Below are 18697 nucleotides of genomic sequence, written 5' to 3'. Positions count from 1 at the left end.
CCACAAAAAAACCGCACACACACACAAACAGACATTTGATTTTATACATAGAATATCTGTTTGTTTGTAAGTGTATGTTTAAAGGCATTTGTATTTCAGATATAAGCCGAATCTCTGACACCCTAAACTGAAGATCTGTCAAGTTGAATCTCAATTAAGCTGTTGTGTGAACAAATCCCGTTTATGGACTTTGCTAACATGTATGAAAAGTGCAATATTGCCAATTTGTAACAGCTGGAAGAGAGTTGCATCTGTTTCTGTCTAGATCTCACTAGCGGCACATAAGTTATTCAAGGGCGCTGAACGAACCTGCATAAGAACGGTGAAATTCTATTGGCTAAAAGCATTAAACATAGATGAATCTGTCCAATGACTATCTTTGCATTTTTATACTCAGTCAAAAATCATAGGAAACCGAAGATGACATTAACCTTAGTGATGCTAGTACATTAGCTTAAAAAAAGAAGAAGCCGTGAAGTGTCACAAGCCGTGAAGCGGGCCCAGTCGAATTAAAAAAAAAACACAGAAGACATAGGATTACTTCCAAGCAAAGTTCGGCTAGATTATATTCTAAGATTTTATCTCGACGGTTCGATCAAGTTTCCAGTCTTGCAAGATTCCTTTAGTTTTTGGTATGGGTGTAGCTAGTTGCAGACGGGGAGAAGGGGTTGGTCACTTCAAAGCCAATTATCCTATGTAGAAGCTATTAAAGTCAGTGTAAAAATAAGTTTTGACAGAAGAAATTAATTTACCTTTCTGCAACCCCCACCCCAGGATAAATCTCTAGCTACCCTCATGGTCTTTTAACTGAATTTAGGAATCATAATATATCCCTCCAATCACCTTCTGGGCTGTTCACAAATGATTCTTATGTAGCTTCGTGCAAAGCCTGGGTTGAAGTAAACCACCAGAAATTTACATTATTGTGACTTTTTTTCTAGTCTTTATTTTATAGCCTCGACTATGTATAGAGCACGCGCTAAATTATGCTAGTAACACTGCCGAATACAAATAAGACATGTGTGGTAGGCAAGCCTTTTGAGCTTGAAGGAAGAAATGTATGCTTAACCTTACCTTAGATGTAAACAATATAAATAATAATTGCTGTAAATAGCTGATAATTTCTGTAAATTCCAAATATTTTACAGATTTGTAATATTCTTAAGCTAAACATTTAAAGCTTTATGTGAATTACTTTTATTTTATTTCTGAAATAAACAATAGAACTAAATCATACACAGGATAGTTGAAAGCTCGGGAAAAATACAGGAATAAGTATGGTTACCATAGCTTTTACTTTTATTCCTCCTCTGCAATGTCTCTTTTGAGCTCCTTTATTCTCTTTATCTTTTATTTTTTCAGTTTAATGTAAATTTAAATATTCTTATTTAGATTAAGTTTTTTCTCTTTAGCTGAAGAAACGTTTGTTTTTTTTCCACAAAGAGTAAATAAATCTACGAATACATTCTTTAAGCTAGTAGGTTTTTTTTTTGTATTATATCAGGTTATGGGGAAGAAAAAAACTTTTTGGACCTTATCGGCTGTGGAAATTCAAAGGTGCTGTTTTACACCAAAAATTTGATTTAATGTCAGTTAATTACTACGGTTAATTCGACAGTTTATGTCTGTTTTTTATGCTAAACAAAGGTTTTGGGTCATGAAGACTTTTTTTTGGCACTTTTTGTTCTGAGTTAACCGTTGTTTGGGTTGTTTTGCATTTGTCAGACAATTATTTCTGGGAATTCTGGAATTAAATGTGGCTCTGCTCCTTGTCTTGGTGAGTATCAGATTTATCTGCTAAAACAAGAAAAAAATAGTGCAAAAACAATGCGTCAATCATGGACCGTCTATGGACGTAGACCGTCCAGTAAGAAGAACAATAGCACAAATGTTTCACCAACAAGACGTCATCAGCTTTGCCAAAGAAAAACAAGAAACGTGCAGCTAATAAGAGCAAAGATATAACATTAAGTAAGAATAAACAAGAAAACAATTAAATATTTATATACAATTGCTACTCAGTGACCAAACAACGGGAGTAGAAAATATATCTTGCATAATTGCCTTACAATATGAATTAGAGCTTCTATGTCTTGCATAGTTGGTCTTGCTATGTCTTGCCAACTAATAACTTTTATTCGGTCTAAGTTTCAACTTTGCTCTTTACTTCTGTTAGAATTTTTTTTTTTATCACTTCAGGTTATTAGTCCAGCCTATCCTTAGCTCCTTCTTATAGGTGTTTTTCTGCAAAAGCTCTCTGGTTCCGAGAATCAGAAATGCTTTTGCATCTGACCAATATTTTCTTATTGAATGTTTTGGCTGATCCTCTGGTAACCAGGAAAATAGTCCCTCATGGATCAATCAGGATGCTTATAAAATAGTAAGCAAATTGTGATTGAGTTATTGTACTTAGACATTGATGTCTAGTCATCTGTTAAGTTGGACTTACTGAGCAGTTTTTTGCACACGTCTTTTTTTTTATTTATCCAAGATCAAGTACATTTTGTATTAAAAGTTCCGTTTCCCTAACTTTTCAGTGATTAAAAAAAGAAGATATAATACATTTTGGAAAAAGTAAAAATTATAAATATCCTGGAAACCCAATAAAGTAGGAGAAAATGTGTCGGACAAACTGATAAAAAATTGATTAGTTTAAGGGGTGTGCCATGAATCTAAATTTTGAAGAAAACTGTCATATAATGCCTGTTGAATGACTATAGCAGATTAAAGGGGATAATATGGTTTTTGTTTGGGGGGGGGGGCGCGGGGGCACTTACCCCGGGTGCATAATTTTAGTAGTGCAAAATTTCAAATAAATAATCTTACAGTTATAATCATTTTGTAATTTTTGAAATTTCATTTGTATTATAGTAAAATATAGGGTCCAGATGGCAATAAGCATAAGCAAATTGAATGCAAATTGAAATTTTCATTTTTTCCATATCTTTTCTCATATAAAGCAAGAAAATTCAAATTCAAATAATTTAAAATTTTATTAATAAATGAAAACCTTGTTAGTAAATAAAAATTCTGTTACAATTTGGCCTGAAAATTTTGAGAGACAGGGAGGCGCTAATCAAGATTTTGCCCGGGGTGCAAAAGAGGCCAGAACCACCTCTGAGCTGGATAATAAGGATCCCAAGTTATAATAACAGTTTTACTTTCATTTGTGTGACATTTAGCAAATGTTCTTTGCAATAGACATTCTTTGTCAAGAAAGTCGATTCTAAGATGTAATTTGTGTTTCTTGGTAAAATGTTAAAATTTATTCTTGATGATGCAGCTATAACAAGATTACCATTTTAATTCTTCTTTAGATCTTTCAAGTTTTTTCTCTCTTAACGATGTATTGACGTAATATTCAGTAAACTGAGTATCATATAAGGAAATTCGTAATAAAAAGTTACAACAGGATTACGCTACATATTATCATCTATTCAATATTATTTTTTAGAACCAGCGTTTATTTTTGGATCTTTGTAAACTATGTAGTGACTGGCTTCAATTTACTAAAATGTTGAAGGGGAGGGGGGAGGTAAAGTTATTTTTCAAAATCCAGGGGGGGGGCAACTCATTCTTTTTTTCGTTTTTTCTCAGTAAAAATACCAAAAAAGTATTTTTAATGAAATCCAAGAGGGGTCAGAAAAATCTAGAAGTGTCAAATGCCACCCCATTACCCCTCCCAAATTGACGCTACTGCGTTTAGGCTGTGTTCAAGGAGGCAATCATTATTGACAATGAGTTAGTTATTGTAAGCCACCCGATAATAGATAAACTTTGTGAATGCTGTATATGGGACACATCATTGCTATCCTAGCTAAAATGGGGTTTTTCGGGCTTTCAAAGGGGGAGGGAAGAAAATATTCGTTTATAAGTGGTAGAGCATGCAAATTGCAATGGTACAATTTTCATTTTGCTTTGGCACCATTTTCGAGGGATTCCCGGAGAAAATTTTTCTCACAAAGCGTTTACTAACCGAAATAATGGGTAAACCGAAATATAAACCAAATTAATAAATATAAATTAATAAATATAAACCGAAATAATAGGTATTATTCCTCAATCAGCAGTAAACAATAAATTTTTCGTACAAGAATGTTTTGTAAGACGCAGTTTTAAACTTCCGGTTACTGTGGACCCTGCTTCGCTCATTGCTAGGCTGTTCCGACAGTGGCAATCAGGATAAGTGAAGAAATAACTAAAATTTTAACAGTTTTGCTTATTCTAATCATATAAAAGATAGAATTTTAGCTCTTAGCCATTTTAGGTAATAATAAATAATTCATAAATAACGATAATTGGCTTTTGGAACACATCCATTGAAACTTGTTAGTAGGGTTATGGTTTCGAAGAAAAGACGTGCGATATTGACTCTGGTGAATCTAAATAAGAAGAACTTGGTCGAAGTTCTTACCAGTGTTAACGTTAAACTTATAAATGAATAGACAAACGCTCTCAACACTACAAATTTTGTAAATCAGTACTGTTCCTAAAAAAAACGCAGCTAAAAAAAAGGAAGTCTTTTTTTATATTTTTGAAATATATTCAAATATTTATCTTGCATGGACTGATCCGTGAAAGACTGATTTGAAGCTTGTAATCAAATTATAGCCTAGAAAAAATCATGCTTTATTTTAAAGACAATAAACTTATACGAGGCTGACTTAGTAATTTTTTTTTACTTTTTGATTTCGCCATTGGTTGCATTCCTGTATAGAATCAATGGTTTCCTTTCGAGTCTCTCTGCCAAGTTTTATTCTGATTCCAGTACCCTAGAATAGTTGTTAAGCTTTAATTTGCATTGTCTTATGTATTACATGGCCTTTTCTCAAGACTAATGTAGAAAGGCACAGAAAAACTTTCTGAAACCCTTTCTTCTCAACCCCCTGAGAAACCCTCTTACTCGACCATTTTTTTAAAACATTTCTGATTCTTTATAGACTCGGAAGAGTTACGTCTTGAATAGTTTATATTTATTTGCTGAAAAACACTGGGAAAGTCTTGGAAGATTTCTGTTGTTGTTGCAGTCGGTTGCACTCGGAGTTGTATGTATTGTTTGGAATTAATGGTTTCCCTCCATGTGTATTTCTTAACTCGAGTCTATCAAGTCCATTTTGAATCTATCTTTCAAATCTTATTCCAATTTTACTACACCTGTATAGTTGTTAAACTGTTATTTACATTGTGCTTTGCATTACGTTGCCTTTTCTCAATACCAGTATAGAAAGAAACAAAAGGAACCTTCTAAGATTCCTTTTGTGACAATTTCTCTGTTTGTTTATGGACTCAAAAGAGTTGGGTAGACTGTATATACAGGATTCTTAAGTGACTTCATTGTGTGATTAGATATAAAAAGTGTCATTTGGATTTTTGTATTTAGTATGTCGTATGATACGCACATAGACGTACTCGTATTAAATTATTATTAAATATTATTATCAAATTCAAAGTATATGTCTATGGATACATCCCCCTTCCACCGAATAGATTGTTAATTTTTTTTTTGCAAAGATCAGTATTTGACATTTGTTTGAAGCTTGAGTAAATAACCTCTGCTCTAGCCGAGGGTTGCCAAGCAAGAAGTAAATTAATTCATCCCGACAAATTTTCAACACAGCTGTTTTCAGATATTTTACCCACCTATATATACAAAACATACAGTTTAATTTTATTTGGGTCCATCTGTTTTTCGTTGGTTTGATCGATTATGTTTGAATTTTTTTTCTTCCCAAATTTTTTCCATTTTTTTTTTACTAAATAGATAATAGTATATGCAATCTTTCACGAATCTTTTTTTGCATACCTATGTTTGTATGTATCATTGTAGACTATATCTAAATAAACAAAATCTGAATTATCCAAAAAAAAATGAAGACTAATTTTTAGTTTTCATCCTGACGCTTTGTTTTACTACTTAAAAACAGAGTTATTTTATTGATGAGATTTATTTTGCTTTTGATAGCTAGTTTGAATAATAAGTATTATCGTATGAATTGTTTATTAATTTAATTTGAACTTGCCAAACTAGAACAACCACAACTATCAAGAGATTTTCTTGATAGCTGTGGGTATTATCCCTATATTTATGATAAGAGTCAGTCACTTACCGCCAATAAAACTGATCGTATCGTTGCATAATTAGCAAGTAAAAGAGAAACAAATTAAAGTGTAAGCAAAACCTAACGTCGCACTCTTTTGTTTAGCCAAAAATGGGCAAACTTGTTTTGGCAACCCTGATTCAGATAACATTCAATTACTATAGTGTCTGTACCAAATCGTTTTACTGACTTTTTTTCAAGTAAGCTAACAAGGCTGAAAATATTGACAATGGGTAATTAAAAAACAAGAATTTTTGTATAATTTTAACTATTTACCCAAGATTTAATTAAATTTTTAAATAACCTATGTACCTATCCTTATTTCAGAAACTTCTCATTTTCAGTACATATGTTTTTAGAATTTCAATAGTATCAGTAATAAACCGGTATTTTATTAAAAAAAAATAATCAAATATTATCAATATTTTGATTCAATAAGACGTTCCTATTTCCCAGAAGTGAATTATAAGATACACTTAATAAAAAAAATTATATAATATACAGTTAACAAAACCAGGCGAGATGAATAGACACTTCCTAAATACTTTATTGCAGTCAGTCTCTTTTTTTTCAGGTTTCGTGATTTGTACGACTACTTTTTCTCTTTTTTTTTTTTTTTTTTTTACAGGTTTTGTGTCCTTTTTCGGAGTGTTAAAAAGTGTAGAAATTAGCACACGGATATGTTTCTGTCGAGCATTAGTTTAGAATCGATTTTGAAAGCACTGTAAACCAGTTAAAGTTCTGATTCGGATGGAGGTCAATTTTCAGATATGATTAGTGTCTTTGTTCTATTTAATCTTTTTTCTAAAACCAGGTTCTTTTTTTAACTTCCGTGAAAGAAAATGATTTTGAACATAAGAATATTTGATTTTTAAGTCCTGTCGATTGTAGATTCCTACTGGAGAAGTTTGTCGAAGACAAACTTCGCGAGAGAAGATCCACTGATTCTTAAGCCCATAGAAACTTTTCTTCGGGTTTGATCGTAGGTTAAATGATACAAACCTATTTAAGTACCATTTCATTCCGGTTTACATAGTAACAGTAAAAAAGAGTTTTTTTTTGTCTTTTTAATTTTATTTTAAGAGTTTGTTAATATAATGTTTTATTCTGTTATATTGTTTTTAATAAAATACTTGCCATCATTTTACGCTGTATTTTGGGTAATGAGTAGCTGTAATTAGTTTTGAAGGTAGTCTTCCTTTTTTACTTTTTTTTTCCAAAAAACATAGAAAGTGATTTTTATGTGTTTTTGTGTGTGTGTAATATTTTTTTGGAAATCACAGCCATTAAATTGCTTAAATTTCAAAGATTAATTAACCTTCCGTATGTAAATTCTGATTTCTAAGACATGATAATGGATATGAGTGGATGGATATTTTAGATTTATTTTTTCTATGAATAAAAATTAAGCACTTCAATTCAGTTCAGTTTCAGTTCAATATGGGTTTTAATTAAAAAAAATATATATATATAAAAATACATTTAACTCAATTCCTTGTGCATTGATGCACGTTTGGGCCCGTAATAATTGCACACTCTAAATACAGCGTGGCCTCCTGTTCTCTCAAATTTCCACCCCGAACCGCCATCATATAACAATAAATTTAACACAACTTCTCCTCCGCTCACACCCCTTGAAGTATCAAACTAAAATATAATAAATAATAATAATATAAAAAATTTTAAACATAATAATAATAAAATAAATCTAGTAAATAAATTTTTAATCTTTTAGATATTTTTTTACATTCTTTTTAAAGGAGCCGAGAGACCTATATGACTTCAACTCTTGCGGAAGTGCATTCCACTTTCTAGCACACGCAATTCTAGGAGAAAATTCCGATCTATCTGTCGGTGTCGGGGGTATATAAATGTCTGATGAAGATCGTGTATTTAAACTATGGATTTGTGATACTAGTGTGAAGAAGCCTTTAAATGGTGATGGGAGCATTCCTGAAAAATATTTAAAACAAATAACGGTGCAAGATAGTCTGTAAAGTGATGCCATTGATAGCCTGTTCGGTGCTGGGCCGAAAATTTGAAGTGCTTTGTTGTGAAGTGAGTTTAGTCTCTGTAAATATGTCTTGAAATTAGATTGCCAAACTGTAGAACAATATTGAATGTGAGGCTTGATAACTGCATTGTAAATCAGGATCAGTATTTTTCTTAGGGAAATGGTGACTGAGTTTTCTCAAAATTCCAAGGTTCCTTGAAAGCTTCGTCTCGACACTTGCTATGTGGTGTCTGAGCGAGAAGTTTTTGTCGATTAAAATCCCTAGGTATGAAACATATCCTTTTTCTGGTCTCTTGATAAATCCACGAGAGGTTTCAATACCAATCACATCAGGAGCCAGCGAATCTATACGTGAAAAAAAAAACAATCGATTTTTCAATGTTGCTGACTAGACAATTTGCGTCCATCCACAGGTACGTTTCTTCAAGAATGTCTTGTAGCTTCGTTTTGAGAGACTTGATGTTCCATTCAGAGCTGGCCATAAGCGAATCATCAGCAAATGCCGTTAGTTCGTCCTCGGCCTCTACTACAAATCCCGGCGTCGTTTGTGGGTGACATAGTTTGCAGCAATAAGGGCTACGACTTGCAGGAGTCAGTACATGCTGAAGATCATTTACGTGAGCAAGAAACAATACCCGACCCAATTTAGAGCCCTATGGCACCCCACAGTTAACAACGACATCATTTGTATGGTCATTTCCTGTGTAAACTCAACGATTTTCTAGGTAAGACTTAAACCAATCTAGGACTTGGCCACGAACTCCAATATGATCCAGCTTCTTAGTAGTATTTCGTGGTGCATGCTATCAAACGCTTTCTTAATATCTAGAAGCAGTGCTGCAGGTTAAGCACCCGAATCTATGATTCTGTTTACGAATAAACTTAGTGAAGTAAGGGCATCTTCGGTTGAATGACCAGCCCTAAACCCGAATTGGCGGATGTTAAAAAAGCCTTTGGCCTCTAAATATTGGTAAAGCTGGTTTTTCATTGGCGTTTCAAAGACTTTAAAGAAAACTGATAAGATTGAGATTGGTCTATAATTATCTGTGTCTGTATGACTTCCAACCTTGTGAAGAGGTATTATTTTCGCCTTTTTTAACATTTCAGGAAAAACCCCTTTATCTAATAAAAGATTTACAAGGTAAGTTAGCGGCTCAGCAATGGTCGTCACTACTGCTTTCAATGCTTTTGTGTGGACCAGGTTGAAACCTGAAGCAGAAGAGCCCTTCAAATTTTTTACGAGTAATTCGAGCTCGCCTGGTCTTACAGGATTCACTGCTATTGATCTCATACACTTCGGGCAAAGGTATTCTTTGTATGATTTAGATGGTATCCCGACAGAATTTGCTGTGGTATAGCCGATATTTGCGAACAATGTACTCAGCGATGCGGCAATCTGTGCAGGTTCTGTAATTTCTTCATCATTCACGACCAATTTCGCTGGTAATGTGGAAGACTTGGTGGTTGGCCGTAGTACGGAGTTGATAATTTGCCAAACTTTTCGACCATCCTTCCCGCTTTCCGTCAGCTTTTGGTGCAGGTAGCCACGCTTTGCTCTTCGTAACACAGTCCGAAGGACTTTCCTGTCTTGTTCATACTCCTCTAGCCGCGCTAAGCTCGGAAAGCGTCTATACTCTCCCCAAAGGTGGTTTTTCTTATTCACACAGGCCAGAAGACCATCAGTCATCCAGGGGCTAATTGGCTGGTCTTTTTGTCGTTTGTTAGTTCTCGGGTTTCTCACGCAACACCTACTGTATACATCCAAGAACTTCGAGTGAAATGACCCAAATGCTTCGTTTACATCTTGAATCTCCATTACGTTATCCCAGTTTAATTACTCTAGTTCCTGCTTTAAATTCTTCAAGTTTTTCTCTGTTAAACATATAATCGCTAACATGGGGTTGATTCGTGACCTCATCTTAGCTGGTTCTGAAAGGGTGAGTGTTGCATGAATGGGGAAGTGGTCTGATGTGTCGCTGACGAGGACTGCCACCGACTATGGGAGCAATGAGCTGAATATGTTGTTGATAAGTGAATTCGTACTCTCAGTAACCCGTGTTGGAATCGTAACAGCAGGGTATAGGCCTGAACCTGTCATATTATTTAGCAAATCTGCAGCTTCGGCCGTTAGCGGAATACTGAGGTTAATATTAAAATCTCCCATAAGAATAAGCTCACTTTTTTGACACTCTGCTAGCTCAAGAACTTTATCCATATGTTCCATAAACTGAGACGTTGACCCTGACGGAGAACGATAAATTTCAAAAAAACAATAACTTTTTTGTTTGGGGACAGCTATACTTCTAGGAACAGCGAGTCGAAAATTCCTTCAATATTTCGTGTAAGGTCTTGCCTAGTTTGAACCGTGTGTGTGTCGCTGATATAAATTGCTATACCATCCCTTTTCATCTGTTTTCTGTGGAGAAAATGGCTAGTGTAACCTGGAATATCCAAAAGGCTTTCGGTTTGTTATGTAATAAATGTTTCACATAGGCCTGTACAATCTGGTCTAAGCTCCCGACATGGCGACTCTAGATCAGAAAATGAGGAATACAGTCCTTGGCAATTCAAATGAAATACCGAAAGCCGAGAATCAAAAGACCTCCCAGTAATTAAATTAGAAATTACATATTTACTTCTAGGAAAATTTTTATCATCAAACAAATTGAAATCATTTTCTTGACCAACATCTTGATCAAAAATAAGCTTAAGATTTAAATAAGACTCTTCTAAATTCTTTAATCTATCTATATCAAAATCTCTGATACCTCTCAGGGATGAAGCTGAAGAAAGAGTCATCACTTACCAACTGCAATCGGCGGTCCGTCGTGAAAATTCCAGAAGAGCGAGGAGCCAAAACAATGAACATACCCGATCTTCTTTATGGAGCACTGAAAGGAAACAAAAACAAACTAGATGCCTTGAATTTTGGGAACATGAAAAAAGAGAAAAGAAAATTGAACAAAGATGAAACAAAAAAAGAAGAAAACAAAATTTTCGCTTTACATCCGTCTCTGCCATACAACTTAAAACAGAATTACTGTGCGGCTTTAACAATAATTCAAACACTTATCACGATATCACATACATAAAAATTAAATATTGGAGAAAAAAAGAAAAAGAAAAAAGAAATGACAAAACTACTGGTCGGGAACAACCTCCTCTGGGTCATTTTTGGCAAACAGTTTTAGAAGATCGAAACAGTCATCATCCTATTTAACCCACTGCTGTGAGCTTTTTGACTTTTTTGTCTCCGGCCAGAGTTTCACGTTACGCTGGACCACACGAGTCTCACTGACCTTCTCTGCTCCCTTTGCATTTTTTACTTGTAACTGAGAGCCAATAATTCCTTTCTTCGCTTTCCTAATTCAGCAGGTAAGTCAGTTGACACGCTGTAGCCCGTTTTCTTTAGTTTACCACATTCTTTAAGAATCAATGAGCGATCATAGTTCTTGAGCTGCAAGAAAATAGGCTCAACTGTTTTTTTCCTACCGCTCCGTAGATTAAGGCCAACACCATCATCAGACGCGGTGAATTTTTTGACCCTATACGCGACACTGATACCTATTTGATCCGGATCCGCAATCCCGTAAATTTTTTTACTGTATCAATAAAAAATTTTACTGTATCACAAAGATTTTCAGATTCATTTGGCGTATTGATCCCGTGAAGCAGAGTATTGTTTCTCAGTGTATGTAAATCCACTTGAAGTGCAGACGATTTCACCTTAATCAGTTCCAATTTTAACAGCTCATTTTCTGTCTTCAACACCTTATTTTCTTGCTGTAGCATCGAAATCGTAGCAGTTAATTCATCCATTCGCCGTTCAAAGTGCTCTTTTGTTAGTGTTGTAGCCATCTATTAATTTTTCAAGAATAATGCCGCACAATTCCGAAAATCCTTAAAAAGTCATGAAAGGAAACTTACTCACAAGGGCCTGCAATTTGTAATATCCAGATATTACTTAGGGCCCACTTTCAGCAATCGCAATCAGTCGAAACATATTATACAAATTGTTTATCGAAGCAGCGTCCTTTGGGCAAGTGCGTCCTTTGGGCAAGTAGCGTCCTTTGGGCAAGCATCCTATTTGTGATATCGAAAAATTCCTTTTTCCAGTTGTTTATTCACTAGCAAAATTATGTTTAAGGTGGCTGTATTATCAAAATAGGTGATTTAGTTGAGGTGCTATGAATTATGTGGTTGTGGAACTAGTAGCCACACAACTATTTCTTACTGAGAGGGAGAATTTTAACAATGAATTAAATGAGCAAACCAACCCATATTAGCTAGAAAAGCTGTAAATTTTCATCAGGGGGTTAGAATAGAAGGGCCTGTCCTACCCATTTTCTGACGACGCTTATGATTTTAAAAAAATTTTCTACATTTTTAATAGTTCGCATGTTTTTTCTTCTTTTTTCCATTTACGGGTTACAGTTTTTTCATGGGTTAAAGTTTAAGCCAGAACGAAGATCGACAAGTTAAATTCCACTCGATTGGTTTTCCAGTGTGAAATTTTAAACAGTAAAAGCAAAAAGTTTTTGAGTCTAGGTTTTTCTAAAAGTTTACTTTTTGGTTCTTCTTCATGAATTCTTCAATTTGTACTTAATTTTTCTCAAAAATCATAAACCTAAAAACCTAAAAATAAACCTAGAAAACCTAGATACCTAAAAACTTCAAAAACCTTAAGACTACAACTTATGGTAATGGGAATGTCGGTGTATTTCCCGTGCAAACCTAGGTGATAATTTGTATAAGAATTAGTCAAATTTTTCTTAAACCTCAATTTTTCAAGCTTTATCGAAAGTTACAGACAAAGAAAATAATCAAATTTTATTTTTATATTAGTAAAAAAAATATCCCATTTCTTAGAACTGTAGAAAAACAGATTTAAAATCGTTGATTATTCTATTTCAGACTTCTGAGACTCAAGTTAATTATTATAAGCATTTCCCACAATTATACGGAATGGCGCCAAAAAATTGACTTTTTTTTTCAATTTCCTTCTTCTATAAATAACTGTGAAGACTATCTTTCCAACATGCAAACAATAAAAAAGATACTGAACTATCCAATTTTAAAGACAGCGATTGTAGAAGAAAACTAATTGAATATTTCACTTCAACAATCTATAGCTCTGGTCGATATTGCAGTTCAACAAAAGACTGTAACAGAATACTATAGCAACAAAACAAAAAGCCAATCAGTCATAAACTGTATCAAATAGACGTACAAAGCTAGCTGCCAAAAAAGTAAGAGTAGCCAAAAATAACCTTGCTTCTTTTCTGAGGCGTGACTAGCCATCATATCTTTTTATCCTGGGGATGGGCTGATAATGGGTTGTATCGACTAACTTGTGATTTTTAATGACTGATATCAAGTATTGCAATTAAAATTATTTCATTTTTGTTGTTTCTCTTTTCTTTTCTTTTTTGTATCTACAGAAACTTCATCTTTTCTCATTGATTTTACGTCCTATATTTACATCAGCCCACTCACCGAATAGAAAAAAACTGACCCAGAGAAATAATGGTGCTTCGTACCACTATTTTTCTGAATAATTTTTTTTTTATTAACTAGCTGGAAAAACTAGGGAGGGAACACCCCTTCCCCCATGGGTGACGCCCCTGCTTCTTATATGATTTTTCCTGCATAAATTAACTTGTTTGTTTGTCTTACCTGAACTTGCATAAAGTTATGAAATTTCTACTCTTTTATTGTTGGTTTTATTTATAGTTTTCTTTTCTTGTTGCACTTTCAATTTATCTTTATTCTACATTCTTGTTTGTTGAGGAGGGCTATTGTACAAAATATGGGTAGAGATATTTAATTAGTTTTCTTTTGCTATTCACTGTCTTATAAAAATTTCAGTGTTAAATCATCCTCTTTATTGTTTCTTCTTTTGTTGGGAAAAACAAAAAGAAAACCAAAAAAGTCACTTTTTTCTCAATTCATGTTCAGTCTAAAAATAGAAAACCATTTTAGCGATCCCTTGTCTAGCAAATAAAAAAGAGCCCAGTGCCATCTATTCCTGCTTGGGACTTTTTTCCACTTCTAAACTTAGTTTTCACTTCTAGATTTTCTTTTTTGAGAGACTACTTTTAAAAGAAGGTTCAATTTTAATTTGTTGACGTAATTTAACTCCCAAAAGAGAGCAAAGAAAAAGAATCATATATTAAGTTCCTCACATTTATTCATGTAAGCGAAGTTTGTTGTTCCAAAATATAACAAAGAAAAACAAAAATAGTTTATACATCATGACTGTACGCTTTATTTGACCTTAACACAATTTCCGTAAGAAAAAAAAATCCCAGATCAATGAACATCTACGTGTTGCATTACCTTTGGTAATCATGTCCAGCCAAGCATCACAAGCATTGGACATAGGAAGGCGTAACCAATCACTTGCTTATAATATTAGGATATTTCAAAATCGCATAGGTCGTAAATGAACAGAGATTAGAAATTCAAAATAAATGCTTCGGGTTTTTTGTTTCAAATCAGTATTGGGTTATTTGCCATCTCTCCTAAATTTTTTGTCCCCCCCCCCCAGGTTATGGAAAAAAAAATTTAGTAACTGAAAAGATCATCAAAATTGCCCCTTCCAGGTTTTTAAAATATGTTTTGCCCCCTCGACATTTTTGTGAATTCACGACACTAAATTCAGTGATTAGAACTTTGTTATACTGGACGTCAGTTTCGAATCTTCTCACTTAGAAATCTCTTCAGCAACTAAAAAAAGCCTTTCACGCTGGACCCAAAGGGATATAGTGGTCAAGATTTCTCTGAGGATGCTCTTAAAGTGGGAGAACTGATTTAGAAGCCCCTTCAGCTTTAAAATTATCCTCAACCTATAGATTAATGGACACTATCCCGTCCTAAAATAACTGTGTGTCTGAACTCTCCTCATCAAAGACCTAGGACTCGTGGCTGAAAATTTCAAATCTATTTTTTAAAACTCATTTTATTATATATAATGTAATTTTGTTATATATATATATATATATATATATATATATATATATATATATATATATATATATATATATATATATATATATATATATATATATATATATAGACATATATATACATATATGCTTAATTTTACTTATGATTTATATTTTTATGGTAGAATGTAATGATTTGCTATTTGTTATATGAATCTGATAATGTTCATTTTAATGAGTTATTTATATTCTTGCTACCTGTTTTCCACGTGCATATCCATATAAGAAAATACGGGTATGTGAATAATCACCAGGACTTTAAATTGTTGACCAATAATTAGCGGGTGGTGTTTAATAAAGGAGGTTTCTGTCTAGACAACTGCCAAAAACTGCTAAATAGTAATTTCTCTGTTGATTCATAGTCTCGCCAAAAGTGTCGTTTCTAATAAAGTAGCTTTAGGATTTTGTTTTTCCTCAACTCTGCGACTTTTTTCAGAAAGTTAGAACTTTCTGGGGAAGAGAAAAACTGTGAAATTAATGTCACAGCATTCACCACAGCTCATTCAATAGTATAAAATACTAATAGCAAAAAAACTTAAATATTCTGTAGTTGGCTGTTAACATGGAAAGAAATAATGAAATGAGAAAAGAGAGAGAGAAAAAAAAAACTAAACAAAAGAAACAAAATGTACAAAAAAAGGGCAAGTATTTTTAAGTTTCGGAATAATGTGACGCTTCTCTGGCACAAAATTCTTGTTTAAGTCTTTCCCCCTCCTTAAGATCTTTTTACTGAATTTCGAATCTTGGAAAAGCAAATTTTGGGCTAGCTTAGTCAAGAATATACAATATAGCCAATGAGAAAAATTTATAAAAATAACACAGGCTGGCGAGGATATGAAATTCCTGATTTTTAGACTTGAAAAAAAAAACATTTGAGATTCAAAATAACACGAAGGATGAGCAAGAAAACTGATCTGGAAGAATTCTGTACCGTTATTTCATAATAAAAAGCAATAATGCTACTGACTTGTAGAAAAATTCCCTTGATTTTTCTTCTTTTACTCGATAGGTGTTAGATAAATCCTTCATAAAACCAAGGAAAAATACCAGAAAGCAAAAGAGGTTGAAGAATGACACAAGTCCTGACGCTATGACAACTAAAGCTTTAAAATATCGCGGATACGAAGCATTGGTGCCACTATCCCCGAGTTTTTTCCGAAAATTCTGAGTCACCAAATCTAAGAAAAAATAGGGATCTCCAAAATCTCGCCGAAAATCAATGTTAACGAAACAAGCGATTTATAATTCTTGTCAACGTCCGTATATTCACAAACAAAAATGTATTTACCCAGTTTCAACACCTCCTTAGATCTCTCCGCCCATGAAGTTCGAAAAATGTTTCTTTTTTTTGTATTTTCATTGAAAAGATCGATTAAACAGCAAAATCACCCCCACTCCCTTTGACCCCCCCACCCTTCCTGAAACATTTTCGGGAGTTTTTTCCATCTTGCTGTTCTCAGCCAAAAAGAAAAGAAAATATGGATCAAAGTTCACGAAACAAAATTAAAAGACAAACCTCCAAAACCAAAAGCAACAATAAAGAGAATCTCACATGTGATAAGGTGATAAGTGGTACAGGAATTCAACATTTGGGAAATTCAATTTTTTACATCACAGACAAAATTGTTGTTTGTAAATTTAAATATTATTCATTGGAATTTGGACCAAAAACTGATTACGTTTATGACATCATAGTCATTTGTGTTCATTTTCTTCATTATTAGCGTCGTGAGTTCCGGGTGAGTGGGAAAATTTACTTTTGAAAGATTTAAAAATCCATCTGTCGTAAAATTAATCATAATCACGGGTTTTTTAACTTGAAGCCGTAAAACTGCTGCTGCTTATCTGATCTTGAACAATAACATATAATGTGTACTAAAAAAGCTACAATATCGATTATAAATGTCAAAGAAAGATGACATCACTGGCAAACAGGGTTCAAACGACATCTTGAAGATGGGTTTTTCACTCACCTTCTTCTTTCAAATATACAGAACCAAGGCTAAGGACGTAACCCCCAGCATTATCTATAAAATATCCGCTTAATATCCTTAGCCCTAATAGTAGTATTAGTAGTAGCATTAGGAGTAGTTGTGGGTAGCATACATATAGTACGTTTTGTCTGGTTGAACACAGGGTGTTCAACCAGAAGCATTCACAGAGGGTTTTTTAATTTAGTTTACTATCCTCTTCAGCATGCCTTGAAAGTTTCACTGTGATTCCCTTGGGGCTCTGAGGGCTGTGGGGCGTTGACATCTCCAAAGACATAGTTACCGGACCTTAAACTATGCTGAACAAAATGGCTGTCTAAAAATTTTTGACTGGATATGTTTGAAAAATCAATGGGCTTGGGAGGCGGCTTCTTGCCCTCCAAACATTTTAGACCTTTAAAAAGGGCACTACAACTTTTAATTTCCAATCGAATGAGCTGCTTCAAAATTTTCCATGATAGCGCTGCACTGCCTTTGATATTACTTATATGTCCTTTTGAAAAACTGCTTGCGTATAGTTATTTCCGTTTATTTGACCCGCCCCTCCCTAAACATTCTCTAATAGTTTTATCTTAATACCTTAGATTCATTAGTTTCAGCAATTGTAGTAGTAGTATTAGTGTAGTATATGTATAGTATTAGTATACAAAGTACCTTTTGGTTAGTTCAAAATCTGCCAAAACTTACCCTGAGAATTTCAACTTAATAATGTCAGCCATTTCTGAGATGTTGCTGTTACGCTCTTTTGACAGTTTACATGCTCATAGTTCGTTTTGGTTAAATTCAACATACACAAAAACATACCTTGAAAGTTTTACGTCAATATTTTGAGCTGCAGTAGCAGCAATAGTTGTAATAGCAGTAGTACCATTAGCAGCAGTATGCACATAGCACCTTTTCTCAACATGCCCCTCAACATACGCTGAAAGCTTCATCATAATGCCGAAAACCGTTCCTGAGGCATTACTGATGCGTCCTCTTGGCAACCTGTATGTGCATAGCATGTTCTGATTTAATTCAACATTGTTTCAACGTTCCCCGAAACTTTTACCTTAATACCCGTGGCCTTAGTAGCAGTTGTGGCAGTAGTACCGGTAAATATAGTAGTATCAGTAGAATTAGAGGTATCCTGAGCTTTTATCACAGTAGTAACAGTAGCAGTAGTAATAGTAGTAGCAGTAGTAGCATTAGCAGCAGAAGTATTAGTAGTAGTGGTAGTTGCAGTAAAAAAATTGTTTTTTGGTTTGTTCAACATCCCCAACAACAAGTCCTATAAGTTTCAACTTCACAAACCAGGACGTCTGTAAGATATTGCACATATGCCCTTTTAACAACCTGCATAGAAGTAGTTGTTGGAATAGTAGTAGTATTAGTAGTAGCAGTGGTAGTATTATTAGTAGTAGCGTGCATATATTGTCGTTTGCTCAATTGATTATCCCTTTAAGCATTTCCTGAAAGTTAATCCTCTAATCACTTAATCCCCTAATCTATTCTTGAGATAAGATATATAAGATTTATTTATCATGAAATACACATAAAATATTACGTTTTACTATTCTCCCATAGGCTCATTGGTCTGTAAAGAAG

At 33.9% G+C, this 18697-nt stretch overlaps 1 protein-coding gene across 1 annotated transcript in view; it reads left to right on the top strand.

Moving 5' to 3' along the window:
* Positions 1–7216, top strand: part of AdamTS-A (ADAM metallopeptidase with thrombospondin type 1 motif A) — a 646314-nt gene extending 639098 nt beyond the window's left edge. Inside the window, exon 39 of the mRNA XM_089091831.1 lies at positions 100–7216. The gene's annotated coding sequence lies outside the window, so the exon portion shown is untranslated. The remainder of the gene's footprint in view (positions 1–99) is intronic.
* Positions 7217–18697: the final 11481 nt, after the last annotated feature.

This window comes from Artemia sp. Qi Xiang Cuo, chromosome 1, assembly GCF_049724085.1.
Source record: "Artemia sp. Qi Xiang Cuo chromosome 1, ASM4972408v1, whole genome shotgun sequence".
NCBI classification, from domain to species: domain Eukaryota; kingdom Metazoa; phylum Arthropoda; class Branchiopoda; order Anostraca; family Artemiidae; genus Artemia; species Artemia sp. Qi Xiang Cuo.
Note: the sequence above shows the minus strand (reverse complement) of the source record. Positions and strands in the feature narration are given on the sequence as shown.